Below are 20,018 nucleotides of genomic sequence, written 5' to 3' on the forward strand. Positions count from 1 at the left end.
CGTACCAACACAAACCTGCTTTTCTTTTTGAGATGTTAATTCAAGTTTTTTGATGCAGAACCCTCCAGTGAGTGTGCCCAAGTGGGAAATGAGGACACGTGTATAAAAGAAGCTCCATGGTTAAGCATTTCTTTCCATCAGGCTTTTCTAGCTGTGGGCAGAGAGAAGCACAATTGCGGAAGTGTGCCTCAAACAGGGAAGAACCACACTTTCAATCACAGAATCATTAAGGTTGGAAAAGACCTCTAAGGTCATTGAATTCAAACATTAACCCAGCACTGCCAAGTCCACCACTAAACCATGTCCCCAAGTGCCACATCCACGCATCTTTCGGCACTTCCAGGGACGGTGATTCCACCCCTTCTGTGGGCAGCCTGTTCCAGCGCCTGACAACCCTCCAAGCCTCAATGTCCTCGTTGCACTGAGGGGCTCAGGAGCGGACACAGGACCGGAGGTGTGGCTGCCCTCACCAGGGCCGAGGACCCGCTACACTCAGCACAGAAGCGGGAGCACCGCTGCAGAAACACCGCCGCGGGAGTCGGCAGCTCCGCTCCCTCGAGGTGCCGGCGCTGTGACCGCTCCGTGAGGGGCAATTCCCGGTGGGAAGGGCGGCAGGGCGGGAGCGCGGCCCCGCTCCCGAGGCGCCACAGCGCCACCTGGCGGCAGCGCGGCGCCAGGGCCCCCCGCCCCGCGCAGCACCGCGGAGCACAGGCGGGAGCGGGAGCTCCGGGAAGCTCCCGGCGGAGCTCTGCCGGCCCTCGGCGCCGGGAAGGGCCCTTCCCCACCCCGGAAAGCTGCCACCTCCTTCCCACAGCAGGTCCTTGCAGCGTCATGTGCACCGGTGGGCGATTTCAAGGTTGCCGATGGCGTTCCGGGATGCAGCAACCGGGGGTCGCCTCAACATTCTAAACAGCGTTCATTAATATTTCCTTAAAGACGCGCCTGATGGATTCCCAGAGATGCAGCGGCGTTTACCTCTCAAGCACGTGGGCAGTCCTTTGGCACAGGCGTTCTTGCACTCGCACATCCGTGAGCCCAAAGCAGCCCCAGCCCGAAAGCTAATCCCCGCAGCGTCTCACAGGCAGCCAACACCACCTTACAGAGTCAAAATCTCTGGAAGAGGGAGAACAAATAGAAAGTCATTTTGATCAACACATGCAACAATTATGTGCAAGAGGAAAAAACCCAAAAGTTAATAGAGCACATTATTTTTATCCATAGGTTCAGGTTTGTGGATGTTTTACACTCTTTTTTTGATTGCTTGTATTTTTCCTTCTCCCCCCTCCCCTTTTTTTTTTTTTAAATCTTTTTTAAAAACAGATGTTGCCAAATGTTGTTGAATCACACATACTCTAAAATGCCTCACAATCATTTGTGGAACAACCCCCAGGCTCTAAACCCCTATATCATTAACGCAGCCTCCCTGTTGCTAGCTGCCAAACAATAGCCATTGTTCCTGTAGGGTCTAGCCAAAAATAATATGATGTGCAACGGCCTTCTCATTGTTGTCTTTGCAAAACTACTTAAAAGTTCCAGAGATGCCTTTACGGATGGTGTACAGCACAAATAAACCTGAAAGGAGCAGAACAAATTGAAAAGCTTGTAGGAACATTGGAAATGGGTGGAGTAGAAATAAAATTGTAGGAGATGGAAGAGAGAAAAGCATTATGAGAAAGGGTTTATATTAAATGATAGTGAAATGTTTTGTAAAGCAGCTGTTTTCATGTGGTTGCAAAGGTGAAACCACAGACATTTGAGACTCATATCACTACAACTTGCATATAATTTGTGAGCTTGGTGGCTGTTCAATTGTACCTTAAATGATGCTTTTATGCAGCTCTGATTTTAGAATCACTTTGAATGAGGATTTGGGAGGGAATATAAAATGGCTACCCTTCCCAGTTTGAGGAATACATTATCTAAAGAATAAATATCTGGAAATCATAGGGGTCACAGACCCACAGCTAGATATAAATGTAGCCTGTAGCTTATTAGCAGTCTGGTCTCTATCGAATTCAAAACTTAAGCGCGGGGGCGGGGGGGGGGGGGGGGGGGGGAAGAAAAAATTGGAGTATTTTGAACTGCCACCCCAAAAAATTGAATTTGTTTCCTATGTGTAGCTCATTAAATACCAGTGAAATATCAGCTTAGCTTTTCTGCTATCAGTAGTCGAGACCGCAAAAGAGGCTCCTTCATGAACCAGTGGAACTTCATACTGTTGTTGTCTGTGTTGTACATGTCTGGATATAAAGATAAGTCATCTTCCAACAGCAATACTTTTATCAATAAAGAAAACCCTGCAAGACAGGTCAAATCCACATGCACACTGTGCATAGTGTGAAAATTGACTTTCAAATTTTCCTTCACATTTCTACTTCTAATCATCGATCTACTTAGTCCTCCTAAGTCTCAGTCCAAGAATCTGATACAAAGTCAGAGCTGAACTTTGGCTGCGGTCCTGAATCAGAAGTGTAGAAAAAACTGAGCAGGTGAAAAAAAGTCACCTCAACTATTTCAGATGAAAGCTAATTTAAAAAACCCCCAACATTCTGGCAAATACTGAAGCTGATATTTCTATATAATGTAACTCAATTACGAGGTATTTACTAATCACATCGTGTTTATTGTTAACAAATTGTTGCAAGTGCCTGCTACAGTGGGCCTCTGTTTAGCCATTACTGGCTATTTGACAAATGCTCTGCAATGTTAGAAGGTCACAGAAGAGTAGTAGAGGAACACTGGGGGAGAAAAAGGGAAGAAAAAAAGCCCCCAAAGCCCAACTGTACAGCAAGACCAGACAGTGGGAGAATCTCAGATATGCTCTCTTTAAGTATGGCCATCCCTTATAAGGAAGAAAATCATTGCCAACGTAAAGCACAGCCTGTAGGCAAAGCCTGTGCCACTCACATGTGCCCCCAGCATGTGTCCGTGGTGATGTGTCCATGTACTCATCACAGAAGTATGTTCTGCTCAATGTACAGCTGCAGCGGCTTCCTCCCCAGGGGAGAAAACATCTATATGTCCAGAGAAACAAACACGTGGGTTTAGGTCCGACCCCCCGACCTCCGCATGCTGCAAGCTGCTTCCAGAGCTGAGGGAAAGGAAATGACCCGGAGGAAACAACGCAGGACATCATTCCATGAGTGCACTCTTGTGGTCAGCTGGGAAAAAAACCTCAAACCAACAAACTAAATTGTCATGACAAAAATTAGGTCGATCTGGTCATTACACGGACAGAAAAAACGCCTTTCCTTTTAGTGGTGGTGGTGCCATTTAGGAGTTTCTGGTTTGTTTTGCTGAATTGCTGGGATTTGGAGTTTCCTGATTATCAGAGCACTCCCAAAGCACTCCTACACTCTCTGTCTGTGCTTGTGAGTGCCGTCTCCTAGTCCCCAATGAGAAAGGCATTTTTAACAAATTGATAAGACAGAATTTTCCCATACAGTCACTATCAGGCAATCAGAGCACTGCATGGTGTGTTAGAAAAGAAAAAATGTGCTCTAACTTGGACTAGCCCTCGAGTTCCTCCCCCTTCCTCATCCCAGGGTCAGAGCCAGATAGAGAAACATCTCCCAGGCTACAGCACTTGCATTCCTGAAGCAAATGCCAGATGCAGTCCTGTGTCCTGCGCCTGATCCATTTGCCCACCTACCTTAACTGTTGGGAAATTTCAACGAAGCAGGAAAAACAGTAGCTGTAGGAATGAAAAACCAGCCACTGTATCCAGCATCGGCAGCAAGCATGCAAAATCTATGCGCTGTATCTTACTTGTGTGTTGCCACATATGCTTTGAGGAGCAATCAGTAAAGCACAGTTTCCCTCATACTGAAAATTTTCCCTCAGAATGAAAATACTTGAGACCTGGGCTTGTAATGCAAACCATGCTTACACTGGGGTTTGTATGGGAGGGTTTTCCTATGGGAATGAGGCAAGGGGAGAAGGGGATTTCCCTTTTTGCTAACATACCATCCCATAAAACACCTAAAATGTCCAAAGAATTGAAGAGGAGATTTAGGTTTGGGCAAGCTATGGTCACAGAATAATTTCATAATTAATGGAGGGATTTCTTCATTTAACTCCAGTGAGCTTTTGGTTCTCCTTGGTGTCAGGAGCAGCCAGGGCTTTCCAAGGGTGGGCAGCATGAGGCAGCAGGCCATATCTGCCAGCAAGGTGCTGCACGGGACAGCTTAAAAACCTCTCTTCCTGCCATTGTTATCCTTGAAGCCCTGGAATTTCGTCCAAATGGATTTGATCCCTTGCTAAACAGCCTGTGCATGCTTCCCTGATTAGGGTATTCCTGTTAGATGAAAAGAAAGATGGGGTGGAAGAAAAGTGGCTTTCTCCACCCCTGCCCAAGCAGCACAAGCATCCTGCTGCATGCTGGACTCCTGGATGGGCACGTGGCTTCGAGGAAAAACAGCTTTCCCATTGCTTAATGGGGGAGCAGGTCTGTGCACCTTGGGTGTGCCCCACAAGCAGTGCTTGCTAAATGGGAGAGAAAATAACTCAAAGTTCTTCACACAACTTGCATTTGCTTGTGGAAGAAATTTGTTGGTGCCATTTATGACCCAAGCTTTAGGAAAAGTCTTTTATTATGGCAAATTCAAGTCTGAAATGCATTGTAATTTCCTACAGTGCAGCTCTCAGTCTGCCCTAATGCCTTGCCATGCTTGCATGTAGTTCTCAAACCTCTCCATCTGTTTTTCCCCTCATTTTTGTACCAGACTATGGCCTGCTAAATTCCCTTTGCCTTACTAGACCTCAAAATTTCAGGTAACTCAGAATAATCACCAATTAGTATTACCATCTGCTTCCAGCTCTCCCACTTTGTTCTTCTCGATTCTATTTCCTCAATGTTCCTAGAAGAGAATTCACAATTTCTTCCAGGACAAGGCTCCTGATGTCCAAGGACAGGCCACTGCTACCACTGCAACTCTATCACTCAACATATCCCTCTGCCGATACATGAAGGTGTTCCAATAATCAAACTGGAATTCCCAGAAATAGAAGAGCACTTAAAGCAAAAACTACCTTCAAAACACCTGAAACTAAAAGGTCTGGACAGAATATTCCAGATTTAATCAGAAGAGGATCTGGGTGTTCTTGCTTCTGACATAAGACTTCATTCCCTTTGTCTTCACTGGGCTTTGGATCAATGCATGCAAAAAATGTTTCCACTGGGCTTTAACTTTGGCCATTCACCCCACTATGCACTCCTGTACAGCCATGTGCTGTTATTATGGTTCTAATTAGCAAAGGTCACACAGCTATATCTATTGTTTCAGCAAAGTTTTGGCCACAAAGTTCACATGATCATACTGAGCTGAAAATAGAGGTTATCAAGCAATCAATCTAAGCACGTTTCTTGCAATTACAGATCCTTATTTGTTTTATACACACCTTCTTCTCCTGCCTTCCCTTCTCCCCAGCTGTACAGCCAGCACACCAGTTGGAGCAGCGCTGTTGCTTTGTTGTGAGCAGTGACCCTGCATCATGGAGACAGCTGAATTAAATCCTATCGCTGTACCCATCTAAAGTGACATTGTGACAGGGGTGACATGGGTGTGCCTTGGCAGCCACATGGCAGTAAATGATGTTACAGCAAAGACACACCATTGGAGCAGACAAAGCACATCGAGTTAAACCTCAAGCCAGGCTGCTCGTAGCCAGTGGATCCAAATGATTGACTGAGAATTCTCTCAGTGCCAAAACAGTAATGGGAGATAAAAAGGGATTTGGATGCTGTTCCCTTTTCACTCTCATCCAGAATCCAAAGAAACAAACATTACACATGCACACAATCAGGTATTTTGAAACAAAAGTGCCAAAGAAGTTCGAAATTGTGGAGCAAAGTCTGTTCTTAGCATCACTGTCAGTAGTTGTGTAAACGACATCAAAACTTTGGCCCTTCCAATTTAATAGAAATTTCATCTTCTTCTGATCAAAAAGCTTATACCTGATAAGTTACATAAAGTGATTATTATTTGGTATATCTCTCTATGTGGCTGTTTTCTCATTTACATTTCACCCATCTTGGACTGTGTTGTTGAGTGAGACAATTTTACTTTTATATTCAGCCTGTCATTTTTTTGGTTCTAAGGAGCTAGCATGAGGTAGTAATGCTTGGATCACAGCAATGAATGCTGATACTCAAAATTTGCAAAAGGATAGCTTAAAATAGCTTATTAATCAAATTAATTCAATACCTGGAAACTATTATATGGATAGTATTACCTGTTTACGCCCTGCTTAAGAGACTATGGCTCTTAGAGATTCAGGTTACTGATATGTGTGCTCTGCCGCCACAATCTGCTTTTCACTGACTTTAAATGCCATGTTGAAAAACCGTGACATTAAGAATACTTCAGCTGGGGCTCTTTTTATTTGCATTCTGCCCAGAGACCCATTAAGCCCTATGCTGTTCTCAGAAGCAAAATGATGTCTAGAATCTCTTTTTCTGCATTTTGTGCTCTATTTACAAAAAATCAGATTTCCTCATAACTAAGTGACACTAGAACAGTGGACTCTAAACCAGGGTGTCACCCCTATTCAGGGAAAGAAAATTAGGGGCTTGCAGCATGGCTATTGTAATCCATAGAAACAGTCTGGTACACAGCCTACTGTCAGCTCTCACTCCTGCACTGGCAAGGATGTGAAAGCCCACGTTTCAAATCAGTTTAGTGGCAGGCTAAGGCTACCCACATGGTGAGGAACTCAGGTGACACAGCCCAGTTGTCAAAGTCCTTGTGCATCTCTGGAAGGGAATCAAACCAGGTGACCCAAAGGTGGTATGCAGAGAGCACCAGTGTCTTCCTAGAATGACAACCGCTTCGCAGAGACCACCTTTTGTTCTTTAACTTCTCCCACTACTTTATTCCTCAACAGCTTCTCCCTATAGAAGGGTCTTAAATAGCTCTTCTTGAGCTCTCTAACTTGAGAGAAAAGGTTGCCAGCTATCCTCAAATCTAGCAGTGATCTCTCCACGAAAACTTGTTTAAAACAAGGGTTATTTGTTGATAGCCAAATACTTTGTGCCTGTCGTGGTTACCTCCTTTTTCATAAATGCAACCTCAGAAAAATCACATTCAGTTTAACTAAACGGTAAGACTTATCCTTTTCTCAAGAATTAGAGGTATTTCAAATATGGTGGTGAAAACAGACTTTTCTAGATCTCAGAGCAAATGAAACTAAGTCCTTGAAGACAACTGTTCTTGGAGTTCCCCAAAATGGACATTAAGGAAAAAGATGCAGGCAATTCTTTGATAAGAGGCTAGAGGTCATATCTGATACAGCAAGCAGAAAATTTTTGTCCTTTCTCAGAAAATAAGGGGCATGATCTGGTCAGGATTCCTCAAAAAATCTGTGCAAGAACTAACTTACTTCAGAAACAGAATGGTAATTCTGCTCTTCTCAAGCATCTGTTTTGCTTTCCCAGGTAATGCATTGTTAAGCACAGTATTGATTAGCTTTGATTTAATGCAGGTTCTCCTGTGACTACTTACCCGTAACAATGAAGATTTTTCCTCCCTGAATGCAAATAAGAAGCAATAACATTTTAGAGCAGTAGGTATCAAACCACATGGTGGCTTATACCTGGAATATAACAGTTCAGAAATTAAAATAAAAAATACTGTTCATTCTTAATAAAACAAAATTTAAATACTCCCTTTATTATACCTACTTTTTTATTTCCCTTCCTAACTCCCACATTAATAAAAGCTGTAGCTATAATAAAGTCTGGGAAGCTAATGGAGACATAAAGTACCTTCAGAACCAAGTTACAGTGGTAAATATCAGCCATACTTCACTTGACTCCACGTAAGTGAAACACCTAATTTGCCTTTCCCAAGCAACTTTTTGTGGTTCTTTAGGAACACAGAACAGTTTGCATTTTGTTAAAACTGGTCCCACTAATGGAAAGAAATGAGAGCTTTCTAATACAGTGATTTCTAGTACAATTAATCTGTCCCTGCATTAAATTCATATTGCAATGAAAATTGAGTGGCATAGATTAGTTGTGCACTGGAGATGTTTTGCTAGCCCTTTCATTCCCAAGCTCTGAAAAGGCTTGCAATTAAACCTGGCAGACACAAGAAATTACATAACATTAGGCTCGCACAACACAGAGCTCCTAAGAAAGGCCAGAACAGCAGACACTCTGGTCCCAGGCCTCTGTTACTTCTCAAGGAACAGTGGCAAGAGCACGTTATTGCACAAGTACCATTTGTTTAATGAATCTGGTTCAGGCTGTCCTCATGCAAGGCATCCTGCCACTGGAAGGCTGTGCAGGACAGAACAGGTGGCACGGGAGGTAGGATGCTACTGCTGTGCCAGTTTGTGCAAGGGCACTCTACCACTGAAATAAAGGTGATGAAAGGTCATGCCACCTCCTGCCCCTTCTGGCAATGACCCCACGTCCTGTTCCATGTCTGTTCAGCTGACTGGCTGTTACACACATAGAGAGCAGACGAAAGGAGCAGCAATGTAAAGCCTTGGCTGGCATTTTGGAAAGGTCTTTGGTTGGGTTTGTTCCCCTCCCTCGCCCCAAGAATAGTATCTCTATTTCTGTCTCTGCCGTTTCTCCATCTCTAATGGCATCTTTAATGTCAGACACAGAGCAAGAAAGGAGTATAACAGGGAGATTTGGAAGTTACTACAAACCAAACCCTTTTGCTAAATCTGTCTCTGCATTCCCAATTTCTATGAGTACAGGTTGAGACCAACATGAGGTTCAAGAGGCATCTAAAAGCTCCATGTTACTTCACAGACTTTGAGCCAGGTTTTCAACTATTTTCTTTCTTTTTGTGTGAAAGTGTTCAATGAACCTAAAAGGTTCAATGAACCTAAAAGACCATTTTTATTAGAAATTTTTAAAAGTGCTTAAAAACCCCAGTGGAGCAAGGACAGGAGTTGGAATTCTGTGTAATGGATACAAAAATACTTTAACACTGGAGCTGGTGACAGATTTACTTTCTATTCCACAACTTGCTCCTGCTTTCTTCCTTTTAGGTTTCCTATGTGGTGGACATATTCATGGTAGTCTTCCAGTGGTGAGGCTGCAGTGAGAGTGCAGACAGCAGCCCTCACCTGCAACAGAAAATGAGCTTCTATTTATGCCATGGATATCCTATGCCATTTACAAATGCCAAGTTGTTTGGTTGTGGGTTTGGGTTTGGTTTTTTTTTTAAGAGATATGCATTTTGGAAAACATGCTTACTTCCTCAAAATGCCAAGCAACTTCGCAATGTCTCACAGGGAGGAAATATTACTAATAGTCATCTTTTAAAAAGTGACAACTGGCACATGAGTAGCAACTGTGCCTCACGCAGCATAATTGCTAGTATTTCAAAAGGTGACTTTGTAAGCAGGGATGTTTATAAGGCACCCTGCTGCCTGCATGCTGTTTGAAAGTTGCTGTGGATTTGTGTGATTTTTAAAAAAATTTTGTTTGTTTTGAGCTTTTATCTTCTCTATAAAAACAACAGTTTGACATTAAAGCAGAGTTTGGCAGGCAATTTAGCTCTCAAGTAACAAAACTGTGGTCTCATATAGTGTCTGATATCAGAATAGAACAAATGAAACATGGAGATAAATTCTAAAAATTATTTTGAAAGACCTAAAATACTGTGCCTCTTCGTGAAAAAACAGTTGTGCAAGAGAGAAGCATAAAATGAACTTCTACCAAATCATTTTTTACTGAAATTTCCTCAAGCAATGCATCCAGATTATCCACTGTCACCTCAAGCAGGTTCATAGGATCATGGACTAAGCCAGGTACAAAGGAGCCTGAGGAGATCATCCAGTCCAGCCTCCTGACAAAGCAGAGGCCGCTGTAAACATGGGGTTTTAAAAAACAAATCTCCCAATTCTTTTTGTTTGTATCTTAACCACCACTTAGGAAGCCTCCTCCTCATCAAGCTTTTGAAAACAATTACATATTAATTTCTTTTTCTTCTTTAAGTACAAGGGTATTTATTTTAATATGACAGAACATGAAGGTTTTTCCGACATGCAGTGAACAAGGCAGGGAAAGAAAAACCTCTCTTGGTAAATAAATACATCAGCACATACAAGCAAGGATATGTGGAGACAATGGAAATGTGGACATCTGACTTGTGCCAGTTAACTCCAGGGAAAACAGGTAAAAACCACTATTGCCTTCAACATAGTTACGGCTTTGTCATATGGAATTACAGTGATGTAAGCCCAGACTAGGCAAGCTCATAATCAGGCTTTTCCATCTAGTGGAAGGAGGTGTTGGGGAGAGGTAGTGTTGACAAGTAACTAAAGTATAACTGAGGAAGTATCATGAACAAGACGTAGCCGCAGAAGTCAGAAACAAGTATTGCTCCCTGCCCCCAAACCTTCCCCAAACCAAAATTTTTATTTTCAGGCCTGACTTTGATGCTGTTATTCACATGTAGCAAACTTGAGAGTAAGTCCAGGACAGTTTAAGAGTTTCCAGGAATGAAAGTGCTTCAACAACAGAGTAATAAAAAGATAAGGAAGTCCACATCATGTGCTGAGTTCCGAATGTCTGCTCAAGGAGTGAGCTAATGGGCAGGCAATGTGACGAAGGAAGTTGCTAATGACAGACAAGCTCCAAACTGGATTGTTCCTGGGGATTCCCAGGTGCCTATGAGATGAAAAAATAATTGCAACAAGAAAAATACAAAAAAAATTTAAAAAAAAAAAGAAAAAGAAAAAAAAAAGAAAAAGAGTATTCATATGATCTCTTGGTTGTGTAACAGTCTCCATAGCCTCATCTTGAGTCACTTTTCCAAAGCTTTGTCAAATCAATTGTAAATACAGCTCCTAAAGAAACAGAATTGTGTTGGCAGGGAGAAAGGTGTGGTGATCCAAAGGGTCTTTTCTATCTCTAATTACCATGACCTCAGCTGGACATGCCCAAAAACTTTTAGAGAGGAATGTGTGTTAACACTTCCATGAGGACATGGGCCCCATGGGAGATGAATGTGTAAGTGCTCCAGGAAAGAAACATCATCTAACTAGTCAGGAATGAAAAGTTATTGTACACTGAGCCAGTATTAGTCCAGTTGAGCAATTTCTTGTCTTTTTTTTTATCATCAGCAATCTCTCAATGTAATCCATTTCAACTAGGCTTTCTATCCCAGTTAGCAAAGAATCTCCCAGATTTCAAATACTTTTAAACTTCAGAGGAACAATTTAATTCAGCAGGATCCTATAATAACTTTTTTAAAAAATTCTATCATTATCAGATAAGCAAAATTTTGTTTTGGGAAGAAATTCCAGTATGTTTCAGATATTCTCTTGGCTGAGTATGCCTGCCCTCTAAAAATCAGTGACTGTAGTAATAACTAGAGATGATTGTACTGCTATTGTTAACACTACTTGAATCAAAAAGAAAATTTCGAGACGCTTTATAAATATTTCTGTGCTGTCTGCTGGAAAGCTTTTAGCTAAAAAAACCCCAAAGTTTTAGAAAAAAATACTTCTGTTTTTGTTTAGTTTTCAAATAACAAAGATTTTCTTTTAAATATAAATGGTTACAAAGCTTTTCATCAGCATTATATGCAAGTTTTTTATTTACATCTTTCTATTCAACAGGTACATGAAAGTGTCGTAAGAGATTTAAAAAACAACAACAAACTTCAATCACATCCATCTATTTCCTGAGAGGGAAAAGGAATTACTGACATTTTATTGTTTTTTGGTTTTTTTTAAAGTAAGAAGAAAGCACAACTGTTCTGTTTTGATAGCAAGTCCTGAGAACTTGTCAGAACAAATATTACTAACGACTAAAGTGGTGATAGTTGACTGCAATTAGATTCAGCATTCCCAGAAGAGCTTATTGCATAATCAGTGTGAACCTGCGTGGTTAAACCAAATTAAGGATTAACATAAAAATCAGCACAGGAGCACATAACCATGTCAGACCCAGGCACACTTCATCACTGCCTTTCAGTGTCTGAGGCAAAGACCTGGGAAAAAAATCTAGAGTGGAACTACAGAGAAAGGAGGCCTCCCTGGTCTCAGCTTGACATGGAACAGCAACAGGGTGCCCTCTAAGTATGAAATCAGAGAAAGTGTTGTAGTTTTAACGTGTTTTCCACCCCAAAATCTGCCTGCCGCAACCAATGTAGCACTAGCTTGAAACTTGCTGAGACTGAGAGGACTGGAAAAGCACACCTGTGGACATATGGCTCTGGCTCTTGATATCAGCTTTGTCAGTGCTGAAGATAAATATTTGAAGAGAAAAAAATTACATTTTTTAATTTTTCTTTGGTAAAACAAAAAGGGGGAAAGCTCCTGCTTCTTGGTCCACAGTGATGTGACTTTGTTTGGTCACTAATAGCATTCAAATTGCCTTAAGAGCTATGATGGGAAAAGGCTACATTTAAAAGAAAGATTTAAAAGGAGTATGAACTCCTACCCAATCTCTGAGGGAAGTGGAGACCTTTTTATTATCATCATCATCATTACTTTGTTATTGTCTTGAGGTTAGCCTTAAAAACAAGAGCTATTTTTGAAACCGAAACATGGGTGAAAAATGCTTGGGTACTGAGCCAAGGTTTCCTAGGGCACTGTTCCTTAGCTGAGTTTTTAAACACTGTAGAAAACACTTCATGAAGTTTATTGTTTTTAACTTTTTTTTTTTTTTTTTTAAGTAATATACACAGTACAATGCTCCTTGATAAGGCTAAACCAGACCTGGAGGGAGATGCTCGACTGCAGCTGAAGGCAGGCAGGGCACCTCCTGCTCCAGCATCAGGAGCTGCTCACCTTTGGGACACTCAGGGGAGACACAGCTATGCCAGAGGCCCTGATTCTGTGCCTCAGAACACCCTTTGTCCTCCAGGTGAGTGAAAGGGCTGCAGCGAGAGACCTACCCAACCATGCTCTTTTAGGGTCGCAACTCAGCAGGGCCTCTAACCCCAAATATGGAGCCCAGCTAGGACTGCAGTAGGTGGAATAAATTACTCCTTTCCTGCCTACAGACTGGCTTCCCGTATGAGCAATGCTCTTCTAGAACGTAGCTTGGCTGTGTTTGTTAAAAATATCAAACTTCATGGCCTGCACACGGCAGATGCATATCAGCAAGGAACCTAAGTTGTGTACCCCACCTTTAACTCGCTGGAAACAGCATGTGTGCAGCTGAATATGCAATACCCACCTTGCTAAATTGGAAATGGTAAGATCTACAAGGTACCGCTACAATATAAATCAGGAACGTATTGCTCCAGTTTCTCAATTACGGATGCGTTGTTAAAATTTGGAATGACAGTTTAATGAATGTAAGATGAAAGAAATGTTTTTCTGTGTTGTTATGAAAATTCTCATTGATTAAAAATAAAGATACCACAATTGACTTTTTTTCAGAGGTAGTTAAGGAAAGAAGAGCTTTTCCTGTCCTCAAAATGTGATTTTTAGAAGGTCATTACTTGGTGGAGAGGAGATAGTAGGCACCTGTTTCCAAAAATGTAACAGCTTCACTGTGTCCTCAACTAAGATAATTGATAAGTCCATACTGGATTAAAAATTATGTTCTAGGGGGTTCCTGCCAAGTGTACAAATGCCTTAATGTCGACATTGTTACCATGTGAGAGCTGCAAGATGGTTTGGCAATGAATTCCTAAAAAGGGATGATTTATTGTTTTCCTCTCAAAACTGATTTCTAAAAAAAAAAAAAAAAAAAAAAAAAAAAGGAAGAAAAAGGCATAATCAAAGAAAACCTGGCATCTGCCCAGCTGTATGTTGGAAATAACTTATGAATTAGCACCTTGTAAAGCACAAACTCAGCCCGTGTTTTGAAGGTTGGGGTTTTCTGCGTTGCCCTTTGTTTGTCACTGGGCTGCTCTGCACCTGTTTCATACTGTACATATTTGGAATTTTTCTGCATTCTTCATCGTTTCAAAGACAGGAACATAAACAGCTCAGCTTTTCCTGAGATGACTGTGTGTTTGTGTGTGTGTGTATATGCATCACTGAAACTTCCTAGACTCAGACACTGTTTTCTCTTGCCAGACTCGCCTGTGAGTCTTCCTGAACAGCAGGCACATTTTCAATAGCAACTTGGAGATACTGAGGGAGAATTGGAGGTCATTTTCTAAGACAGGATGCCAAGAGGACAGGAATTGAATGGTGCTGGCTGGCCACTAGACGCCATACAAATCAAGAATGCAGTGTGGTCCCCAGGGAAATAGTTCATGAGCCTGGAATATATGATAAATCTGCAACCAAAGCCTTCTCAGGCAAGTGCGATAACAATGTGTCACATTCCAGAGGAGTCAAAAACAAACGTTGCAGAAGTCCTTGCAAAGCAGCACTCCCTCAAGACAACTGTGCTTTCAAGGAAAAGGAAAGATTTGGCAAGTTCTGTCACTGCTGGCTATTTTCTGAAAACAACACAGAATGGTTTAGTGTTAGTCTGTCTTGAAGCCTCTATGTAAGTGACAGCAGAAAAGAGCTGTAAGAATCTCTAACCTTTAAGAGGTTAAAAAATTAATATGCATATGAAGCCATACACTGAAAATAAATGCCACAATAAGGAGGTGGTAAACAGATATTTCCACAGTACATTACAAATAATTACCTGTTTTAATGTAATGTTACTCACCAGCTAGACTAAACCATCCCTTTAATTGCTTTCTTACCTTTTTAGTTTGCCTACTGCACTGCTTTCATAAATAAGTAGTCACTTCATTGCTGCTCATAAATTGAGATTAAACAGTTCAAGATATGTACTCCTTCTATTTGCTGTTGTTCAGGGACCAGTCTGTGCAAACAGATCATGAAATAACTGCTCAGAGGATCTGTTATTTACTATTAATTACTGATGTTGGCTGACTGGCCAAGTCCCATGGTCTGTGGGAGGGGGGGACAAGGAATGGGAGACCAAATAAATCACCCTTGCTAAGGTGACAGACAAAATCCTGATGTGTGTGCATGAAGCACAAGATTCCACAGGTAAAGCATAACTTATGGTGTCCTGAGAATCAAGGAAGGAAAGATCAAGTGTGCCCCAGAATTCAGAAAGTAACTACACTGCTCTTCTGTGAGTCAGATCAAGCTTACTGCCTCACCTCGCTTTCAACTTTGAGGTTTGCTGCTCATCTTTCAGATCTGAAGGATATCTGAGCTCATATGCTCCCTTGTTACAGATATTCCTGCCAATAGCAGTACAAACAACACAGATCTTTGTGGCGCTGCTTCCTAAAAATTCTTTGATAGCAGCAAAGATCCCTTCTCCCTAGCACAGTATCACAGTGCACCTCACAGCACACCATTTCAGCAGTGGGATAAAGGCCTTTGTGCCAAGCTCTAGAGCCAAAGATGATTAGCTGAATTGCAAAGAAAGAAAGAAAAAAAAAAAAAGGTAGAAAAGCTGGAAGAAAAAAAAAAAAAAAGAAAAAAAAAATTGCAAAACTGGAGGCTGGAAAGACTTCCAAGAACACAGCCGAGCTGCCTGTAGCAAGGCTGTCTCTTTCACATGGAGATCCAAGAACTGTTAAGTCAGGCTAAGGTAGGCACTGCCTCCTTATTCTCAAAGGCACCCAGAATTCGTGCATAGGTGAATATGAAACACACATCCACATCAGAAAACAGCTACAAACAGCCTCTAGAATAGAATCTGCTGTGCAATATTGTAACACCATACAACCAGAAAACCAACAGTTCAGAAACAGGTAGATGTCCAGTATAATAACTTCAGTTTCTGGCACTGTTTCTTAAGGCCTATTTTCACCTCTCTTACTATTTATGTAGTGCTCTATTTCTGACTACAATTACATGACAACCTCTCACAGCCCTCAGAAGGAAGTTTAGACCATCATATTTTAAAAAATTAAATAAAGGCTAGCAAGTTACCAGTCATTCTCATCTTGCAAGGACTGAAAACTATCCTCAAGCACTCCAGCGGCTTCTAACTAAAAACAGAAAAGCGTCAATTGGATCCCAGAAAGTGGTAATAAGCTCTTTAACGAGTGCAATTTGCCTTTGCAACTGTCTCCTGAAGAAAAACCAAAGGTTGCCATTAATTTTACTTTCTCTACTCAGAAGTGCATTTAAGACAATCAGCCCTTTGCTTCAATGGTAATCCACGTAGTGAAAAAGCTTTTCCTTTCTCCTCTGTCCCCATCTGTGGTTCTGAGGAAACACAGAGCCTCAGAAACAAAGAAAAGTTGCAATGGCAGTCATTCACTTCCACAGACCTTCCCTTCCTCCCAAATAACATCTGCTGGCGGTAGTCTGCCCCCTCTGGATAGACAGAAAAAGTTATCCATCAGCTGGGCAGAGAATTACAGGGGTTTGGGAAGTCAGGACATTTTGTTGTTTCTACAGCTAGAGAAAATGCAGTCCTTGTGAGTACATGAGTTGTGCAAGAATCACAGGTCTCCTTTCCTCCGTCCGATCCCTACTCTTGGGCAGTCATCCAGTTTTCCAACAAAGTTCAAATCTCCAGGTGATTTTATCTCTCAGAGTCTCACACATACCAGAGATGAGTATGAATCTTGGGTTGGGATCTGCAGCCTGAATTTTCCCCATCACTCTAAGTTGCTCACATTTAATCTTCTAGTTTAGACTCACCTGCAGGGATTAATACATTTGAGAAAAACAAGAATAGCAAATTAGAAGAGTGATTCAAAGCCTGCCAACTAAAAATAGATCCATTTTCTATGCAGATATCACTTACAGCTGAACATATGTACTCATCACAAATCTATATAAGTCCTGGATCTTATTTTCTAGTTCTGCATATTTAAAAACCTCCTACACAATTATTTGCTATATGATTCTTTCCTTCCTACCCACCCCAGCCACTGCCCTTCCTGCTAATGTGCCAGTTCTGTTATTGTTCAAAGGTGAAAAACAAGACCTATCCCAGGAACTCAGTCTGGCAAAGCTTAATTTAAAATGATTAATTTAAAAAGAGGGACATTAATTTAAAGAGGGAGATTAATTTTAAAAGAGGGAAACAGTCCAGTACAGAGCCTTTGAGTAGGGCTGGTAGTGCTGATAGGGCACAGAGAGCCACGTGCATCCCTCTGCTTTCCACTTGCTTCACAGTTACAGAGGCGACAGTCCTGCAAGCACAGAAAGCTGATCACACTCAAGGAGGCCAAAAGTTACATTTAGGATTAACTTCCCAGCAACTAATAATGAGGTTGCCATCAGGATGCTCTGGGGTTTGAGAATGAAATGGGGGGGCGAGGCATTAAGTAGTGAAGAGAAGCAGTGCTTCCCTCCCACATAGCCTCAAAACACAGCTAACGATTTCATCCATTTATACCATTTGTGGAACAATTTGACTTGGCATCTGCGCTGCCCAGGGGCAACCTACAGCTTCTGCAAAGCCACCTACAAAATGAAGCTGAATAATGAAGTTCTGAATATTTGTACCAACTGGAGACCTGCTCCCCCAAGGATTACCGACATTCTGTAAAAATTTCCCTGTTGAAATTTCACACTTCTCTTTCCAGTTTACTGGTACTTTGTTTTATTATATTCTTTTTTCCTCAGAAAATAAGCAGACACTATATGGAAGTGAATTAGCCTTCATTCAAAACATGTTTTGCAAAAGGTTTGATTTCATTCAGTGCCAACCAGAAGACAGACAGTGATCTTATTTATGAGGTCTGGATCTATTGTCCAGGTGCAATTAGCTGATTATTACACTTCCCATTTCCGTTATTGCAGATCCTTAATTCTTTTTGTAACATGATGTTCTTTAAATGATGTTTTTCAGAGCAAGCAAAAGATATTTCTATTTGTCCTAATTGTTCAGGAAATTAAAACTGCTGATATTTTTTCAGCTAATTAGCTTGAAATACTTTGTTTGTTACTCCCAGAACCGACCTGTAACATCTTTGTTACTCTCTCTCTAAATCACCAACTGCTCATTTGCCTCCTTTCACTGTCCTACATCACTCAGCAACTTCTTCCACAGGACATTTCTTCTCACCAGTTGTTCGTTTGCCTGTAACAAAACATATCCTAATGGACACACTGAGCTTTTTTCTCTATAGATGTCGACATAGCATACTGCTCTTGGCAGCAGAAATCACTTCTGCAGGAACAGAAGGTGCTGCTTCATGTAGGAGAAGAGGGGTAGGGGTGTGCAACAGGCTACTGCACTGCAGGCACAGGTAGGTAGGATGCTGAACAACTACTGCTTCTTTTTCACTGTATTCTTTAAATACTGTGATTGCGGGGGAAAAAGAAAAAACAGAAAAGTTTTAGGGCTTTGTCATTGCTGCTTTAGCCAGTAATTAGTGTGGTCACTTTTTGTAAGCCATAAGGGTCTTAAGATATCTCTGTCAGCACCACGTAGGACCCATCAATTAAGTCTTTCACATGCAGACCTTTGACACGTCAGTTTTAGAGGCCTGTTTTTTTAACAACGCTTGTCTACACTTGATCTAGGCTAGCCATTCCCATGTAACTTTGTGTAGACCCTATCACTTCAGAATTAATTAGTCTTCCACCTTAACTTCATATTGTGGAAATCATCCATGGGAAGCCAGGCCCTACACATCTTACCTTGCAAGCCTCTGTGGTTTTTGAAGTGTTTGAGGTTGTGCCTATCCATATACAATTTGTTTCTGTAGCCATTGCACCTGGTACACCTTATCCTTCTTCAGATCCTGAACTGCTGTCACAAGGCTAAAGATTTAAAACTAAATTGACCCCTCCTTTTGACATTGGATCAATGCCCCCATGAAGTGTGCTGCAACGAAGAATCATGAGTGAAATGCATTTCCTAATGTATGGTTTGCTTTTACTGCTGCTTCAGTGAAACACAGAGTGCTTACTTAAAAAGGTCAGTGGCATGAAACATCTATCAGAAGTTTTTCTATGAAAATAAATCAGAGCACGCTTAAAATAACAGTAATTCTCCTGAAGGGCTGACAAATCCTATTTGGTACTGAGACAGGGAACACTCTCTCTACCCATAAATCAAGATGCCACAGAAAAAAGCAACAGGACTTCTTCATATTTTCCTTCCCTACACCTTCAGCCCTTCTCTCATGATACCATTGCCCCCGGAAAATGATGAACACTTACAGGAAGAAAATTGTTCTACTGCCAACCTTGTTCAATACACGTCATCCTTCAGATTGTGCTAATAGCTTGTTCTGGTGGCATTTACAATATGAACAGCCATCTGAAAAGCATGAAATCATCAATAGACTTCTAAATATAATCCTGCATAATTGAAAAGTTTTGAAATGGCCATGTCTGGGTTTAGGGGTTTGTTTGGGGTTTTGTTTGTTTGTGGTTTTTTTGTTGTTTTTTTTTTTCCTTTGGTTTGGTTTGGTTTCTTTTTATTGTGAGTGCCTTTTGGCTTAGGAAAAATGTACCAGAGATTTTAAGATACTCATATCAGCAAAAGTATATTTAAAACCCTGTATATATACTAACTAGAGCTGTGGTAGTGCTCATCTAGCTAAGGAGTATTGTTAACTTCAGCTATTGTCCTAGAATTGCTGTTTTCTAAAATAACCTCAGGTCTCAAAATAAAAGATGAGACTACACCACTGTATCTTTCCACTCTAGTTGCAACACAAAGTCCTCATGGCAGAAAAGCAAATGAACAGCAATATCCTGTAAAATAGACACTTTTGCAAGAATATTGTACATCTTCAGCTTGAAATTCCTTACTGTTCCCTGGCAAATTGCCTTTCCTAGAGCACCCTGGAACAAGGAGGAGAGGAGGTCTTTACTGTTGTGCACCCATGTGATTCCCCTCACTCCTAAAATCCAAGAGGCACATTCTCTGTACTGACGTCTTTTTGTCTGGCATAAGTCAGTTATTGCTTTTCTTATATATAACTGAGTCATAAATGCACAGAGTCAGACAGGTACTGCATGTCCTTAAAGCACCTGGAAAAAGATACCCAGGGGTAGGGAGCAAACATAAATTTTGCTTTTCCCAGTATAATAGTGGGGTTTTTTTTTCTTTTAATTCATAGTTTTCATAGATTTTGAAAAGGTATTAATAGGCCGCATAATTTCTGTCTCCAGCTGCATGAAGG

At 41.3% G+C, this 20,018-nt stretch overlaps 1 long non-coding RNA gene across 1 annotated transcript; it reads right to left on the reverse strand.

Annotated features, from left to right (window-relative positions):
• LOC116446957 lies at positions 1–3,274 on the reverse strand. The gene is made up of 3 exons (XR_004241462.1): positions 2,908–3,274; positions 976–1,113; positions 1–151 (listed from the first exon to the last, which is right to left on the reverse strand). It is a non-coding gene; the product is annotated as an uncharacterized LOC116446957 (long non-coding RNA).
• Between the last annotated feature and the right edge of the window lie 16,744 nt (positions 3,275–20,018).

The sequence above is a fragment of the Corvus moneduloides genome, chromosome 1, assembly GCF_009650955.1.
Source record: "Corvus moneduloides isolate bCorMon1 chromosome 1, bCorMon1.pri, whole genome shotgun sequence".
NCBI lineage: Eukaryota > Metazoa > Chordata > Aves > Passeriformes > Corvidae > Corvus > Corvus moneduloides.